This window comes from Lepisosteus platostomus, chromosome 4 (genome assembly GCF_059453375.1).
Source record: "Lepisosteus platostomus isolate fLepPlt1 chromosome 4, fLepPlt1.hap1, whole genome shotgun sequence".
Taxonomy (NCBI): domain Eukaryota; kingdom Metazoa; phylum Chordata; class Actinopteri; order Semionotiformes; family Lepisosteidae; genus Lepisosteus; species Lepisosteus platostomus.
In genome coordinates, this window is record NC_142614.1 from 4479433 (window position 1) to 4485369 (window position 5937).

Here is a 5937-nt window from a genome sequence, read left to right on the forward strand (position 1 = left end):
TACAGTGTAGGGTAAAAATCCACTGGAGACCTTTTTGCTGAGCAGAAAAGGAGTTTATTGCATATTTGGCCAAAGGGAAGCAACCTCCTTGAGATTAGGAAGATGGTTCCAACTAGAAAGGTTACAGCTGCCCTTTTATACACTGACTTGATAAGGAATATAAAGAGCTTAAGTCTCAAAAAAGAAATTCCTTCAGTCTTAATTAATTTCTATTGGTTAAGCAAACTTCTGCGTTAATCCGAAGATGTCTACGTAACTAAGCTATATCGGCGTTTTCTTCAAACAGGTAGTTATAATTGGCCTTCTACGCAATATAATTCTTTGGGTTTCTTAAAACAAGCATTATTTGTGTCTGCAGGCCCCTAGGCTTATCAGCAGCAGATACTGAAATGTTGCAGCTGGCATTTTTGCTGAGCAGAGACAGAATTTTGAACCCTTCACAGCATATGAAGATAGGTAAATAATAATATTAATAATTCACTCAAAGCACTTTGCAGGTAATGAGGACTTCCTCCACCACTGTCAGTGTGTAGCATCACCTGGACTAGGCGACAGCAGCCAAAGGGCACCAGTACTCTCCCCACACACCAGCTCTCAGTGGGAGGAGAGCAGAGTGATGAAGCCAGTTCAGAGATGGGGGTTATTAGAAGGCCATGACTGGTAAAGGCCAGGGGGAAATTTGGCCAGGGCACCAGGGTAACACCCCTACTCTTTTCAAGGAATGCCCTGGGATTTTCAATGGCCAAGGAGAGTCAGGACCTCATTTTACATCTAATCTGAAGGATGGCACCTTTTTACAGTATAGTGTCCCCATTACTATAATGGACCACACATGCCACTGGGTGAGCTCCCCCTGTTGGTCCCACTAACCTCTTCCAGAGGAACCTCAACTTTCCCAGGAGCTCCCCTACCATGAAGCTGCCAGCAAGGCTAACACCTGCTGAGCTTCAGTCGGCTGCCAGCTCTGAAATGCATGTCAGCCTCCTTAGCACTAGAATTCGCAATAACAGGGAAATGCCCCAATGAAGAAACAAGGTAAAAATAAAAAGTACACCTGTTTAAAATTCTGAAATATCAGTGGTGCCCTGGATTTCGTTGGCATAAGCAAATTTTATACAATACATTAAGGACATATGAAATAAAAAGCTTGTACATTTATGATAGAAATGCAGGAACAGTTTTGACTGCAAAAAATAGGAACAATTTTGATTTTTTTAAAATATTTGAAAAGATCCAAAAGCATTAGTATATATATATATATTTCTCATATAATACTTTTGAGCTGAAAAAACATAATTGGTCGTTTAATAGTACTTCGGTATTAATGGACACACGTTTCCGCTTTATTAGTCAATTAAACAAGGAGTTTAGTGTAGTTGATTACGTTTGCTGCTCCAGAAAAAAAACTGATTAAAATTATTGCAATCGCCTAGTCTATCCACTAGATGGCGACAGTGGCTTTACAGAGAGCCGGCAGCTCCACAGCGCAACACCTATGTGACCGATCCGCCCAACGCAGCAGTATTTGAGGGAAGTGCTCGTGTTGAACAGATGCAAAAAGAAGAACCGAATGGGTGTACTGTGATTTTCGTGGATGCAAGCTCTTATTTTGTAAAGACAAATTTGGACAATTAGAACACCGCCTAAAATGCATAACAGATAGAATTGCATACATTAGAAAATAAATCTTAAATAAAAGCGTCTTGCGCGGATCTGAATGAAGGTGCCCAGCCATACCGCCGAAGCAGACACCCTTAGCTAATTTCAAGAAACCTGATGAGATCACCGGATAGGCTCCTTTAGGTTCTTCAACTCCGAGAGATCCAGGCGTACGTTTCAGTCTGATGTCCTGCTGTTTGCAGTCATAGCATAAGCGCCGAAGTGACGAGGGGAATGTTTGCATATTAATGTTAAACGGCAAGGCTCCGACTTTTAAGAAATACATTTTATTAATAAAAATGTTTTTTCGCCGGCTGTATCAGAACATTGGTCCATTTGTGCAATCCTAGAGAAGAGCAGGTCTTTACACCTGATGGCAGAGACGCAGCACATCTGACATCAGTATTTCACCCCTGAGTAATTCAGTGCTCCAGTGCTGAGGGCTTCACAGCAGCAGATGGCAGTGGAATGCATCCCGTCTGCAGAGCTTTCACCTGTCGTGCACTTTAGAGATCAGCAACTTATGGAGAAGAAGAGACCAAGTTTCTTTTTTTTCCCAGAATGTGATAAACAAATGACTAGAAACAAATACACTACTGTGATGCCGGTAATTATAAAGCCATGACAATTTTCCCATTGTGAACTCTGCAGCAGGGATTCCCCTAGTACTTTCTTAGGTACTTGTGGAATGCTTGAAAGCCAATTCTTCTTTCTCCTGAAAAGTCCAGACTGACAACAAGGCAGAAAAGACAAAACCATGTCACTGGTGCATAGAGCTCTGCTGCTCGGCTACAGAGGGATCAGCTCCAGACCTGCATCTGATGGGGGAAATCTCTTACTTGCCATTTCCTGAGTCAGCAAATCCTCACAACTCCACAAATTAAAACCAAAAAGAAAGTGAAAGATTCGTCTGGGAATGAGCTTTTGGATTTACCACACCAGGCGGGAGCCAGGTCATGTGTGATCCATCGCACATGAATTGAATTGAGTCACCAGCAGTCCGTTCCTGCACCTGGAATTTATCAAGGGAAAAAAAACTAGCAACGACGATGACTCTCACCATGAAATAAAGACACTGAGACCGTGCACTAGTGCTTTAGGAGTAGTTATATAATACTCTTCCAGCAGGTTGGCACCTTGTTAACAACTAAATATTGTTAAAACCATATAACACTAGGATCATCTAATCCTTGGCTTTAAAGAACACGCTGTTCCCAGTAGCTGGTAGAACTAAATCTTTTTAGTCTCAAACACGCAGAAAATTGCAGAAGACCTTCGCCTGTGAACTTCTTTAAAATAAACAGTGAAACACGAACCAGGGCACACAACTGGAAAGTACGAGGAAGTGCTGTTAAAACTGAGAACAGCAGGCACTTTTGTACGCAAAGGGCTGTGGGAGTGTGGAACAAGCAACCTTGTGACATTGTCAGAGCTCATGTCCTGACGTCTTTCCAAACCCAGCTAGGTGAGACCTTAAATTAGCTACTAGTAACCAAACGATCTAGTAAGGCAAAAGAGCTTGCACTCATCTTGAGTCATTATGATTTCACAGGGAAACATGGTTTTAAGTCTTTGCAAATGTATCATGTAACAAAATCGGGTGTTTACAAGTACCAGTAATTCACTGTATTTTATTTACTGACAGTTCTATTTAGAGAAAGAAACAATGAAAAATAAAAACTCTTTTTAATGCTATTGCAAATGTTAAAAAAGTCAACCAAAGACTGGATTAGTGTACTGCACAAGCTGGGGGGGTCTAAATATTCTACATACTATGAAATGTGCAGCCTACAGGGAAGATACATTTACACACATGCCGGATGCTTTCATTTTAACACTGAACCATGTAAGGCCTTCACACTCGAGACAAGCATACTAACCCAGCAGAGATGATCTGCACCTTTTCCCACGGGGAAAATCCGACATTGTGATCAACACTTCACTGAACCTGCCAAACAGAAGACAGCAGGATGTGAAAAATGCCCCCAAACGCTGGGACACAGAGCCCTACTGCGACTAGCAGGCCTGAAGAATTGCTGTGAAATTCCAAGAACAAGATGGAGGTGATACATTTGCAATTCTATTCCGTTGCCTGTCTTGGTGCATGACTGCGGGCCCAAGGCTGAACGTCTATTGCCATAGCTACACACCTCCAGCTTAGCATTTTGATCCGGAGGGGCGCAACGTCTTCTAGAAACCCTCTTCTAAGAACTCAAACTCTCTCATAATTAAAAAAGACAAAAAAGAGGAATTGAAGTGACCAGAGTGTAATGAAGGCCAGGGGCAGGTCCAGAAATAATTACCAGGCGGGTTTAACATGCGAGGCATGGATGACACAGTGGATATTGCGGTTCAGCATGTTCTGATGCTTGCTTCTCAATCCACTGATGTAGATAATCCTTGAATTAAGTGTTGTAGAATTTTAAATAGCAACACAGGTTGTCAAGAGGAACTATAAAGTCTGCAAACAATGGAGTCTCTTAAGCTTCCACCAGGTCTAAGGATTTAACCACCCACTGCTGAAATCCACCTGTGCATAATATCCTTCATTTGTAATATTTCAGGTTTCTTTGGTCTCCAAGGCGAGATCAGTGATTTCATTCACCTGATTTCCTTCTCAGCCTAGGAAAACATCTCTACATAACATAAAACACAAATAACATCAAGGCGGAAGCCTAAATCTGGAAATCAAAGGGTTAATGATGACAAACACACTATTTTCAGACTGAAAACAGCTGCATGACAGTATAGAATCAACACCAGCCATGGTGGGAGAATTTTGTACAGGATGATTTTATTTTTGCTGTACAAAACCTGCTGTAATGAAGACTGAAGGCTCTTAAGAGCATTTCCTGTAATATTTAACCTTTGACCTCCGAGGGTCAGAGCCTTCATAAAGGTGGCTGGCTGGCTTCTCTATTGCCATAAAGTGTGTGGGTCAAGTCATTCCTACAGTGCGTCGTAATTATTTCCTGAATGCTCCCTCGTGACCCTGTATTGGAAAAAGCAGTTAGAAGATTGGTGAGTGGATGTTGTGAGCAGGAATGGGGGAGATAAAGTTAGCTTCCTTATTTTATTTTCCCCAACGCACATCCCAGGTTTATTGGATATCTTTTGACATTCGCCAGAGAACTCAATCTGCCTGTTCGGGATGTTCCACTGGCGGGCAGTGAAGGCAGAATCTGTAGGTTAGTTGTAAAAGACAGTATCACCCTGCAGATCACAGCTGGCAGCCCACTGGAGCCCAGCAGGTGTGAGCCTGGCCAGTACCTGCATGGGAGACTACTGGGAAAGCTGAGGCTGTTGCTGGAAGAGGTGTTAGTGAGGCCAGTAGGGGGCGCTCACTCTGTGGTATGTGTGGGTCCTAATGCCCCAGTATAGTTACAGGAATACTTAACTTAACTAATACTTAAAACCGAGGTCCTGACTGTCTGTGGGCATTAAAAATCCCAGGACGTTTCTCGAAAAACAGTAGGGGTGTTACCCCGGTGTTCTGGCCAAATTTCCCATTGGCCTTTACCAACCGTGGCCTCCTAATCATCCCCATCTCTGAACTGGCTTCATTACACTGCTCTCCTCCCCACTGAGAGCTGGTGTGTGGCACACTCTGGCTGCCATCATATCATCCAGGTGGGCCTGCACACTGGTGGTGGAGGGGAGTCCCATTACCTGTAAAGTGCCTTGAGTAGAGTTTCTAGAAAAGTGCTATATAAGTGTGAGGAATTATTATTATTATTATTATTATTATTATTATTATTATTATTATTATTATTATTATTATTAAAGTTGGCATAACATGGGATGGCAGAAACCTACCTGGGCGGCTCTTCACTGGGAAGCCGCCAGGATCTTTCAGAAAAGGGGAGAGAAATAAAAGAAAAGAGCAGTAGGTGTACCGTTTCCTCGTGGTTTCCTTTCAAACCGCTCGTAGCCACTGTCGTTTGAGAACAAGTTCCAACATTAACATTTCATTTCACCTTTCGGTCTTTCAGATTGTCTGGCTGTCTAGCTGGCCTCAAACCAGTTTTCCTTTAATGCTGAAAAACAGCCACACGTGGTTGGACCACTTGCAGTGTTGATGAATTAATTGCAGAGCCGTTTGGATTCTGCAGCCGGTAGCAAAGATGGGGCTTTTAAAGCTGGGAAAGGAGCCTCTTGAACATCAAAAAAGAAACCTGTTGATTAACACAATGCAGATTTGGTCAGAAATGGAAAAAACGCAGCATTGTAGAACTCCCTTCTTCAGCATTTCCCTATAGCCAGTGTCTGCAACAGTTC

At 42.7% G+C, this 5937-nt stretch overlaps 1 long non-coding RNA gene across 1 annotated transcript; it reads right to left on the minus strand.

Moving 5' to 3' along the window:
* Nucleotides 1–1930: 1930 nt before the first annotated feature.
* On the minus strand, nt 1931–5409 carry LOC148672168 (uncharacterized). The gene is made up of 2 exons (XR_015935687.1): nt 3540–5409; nt 1931–2671 (listed from the first exon to the last, which is right to left on the minus strand). It is a non-coding gene; the product is annotated as an uncharacterized LOC148672168 (long non-coding RNA).
* Nucleotides 5410–5937: the final 528 nt, after the last annotated feature.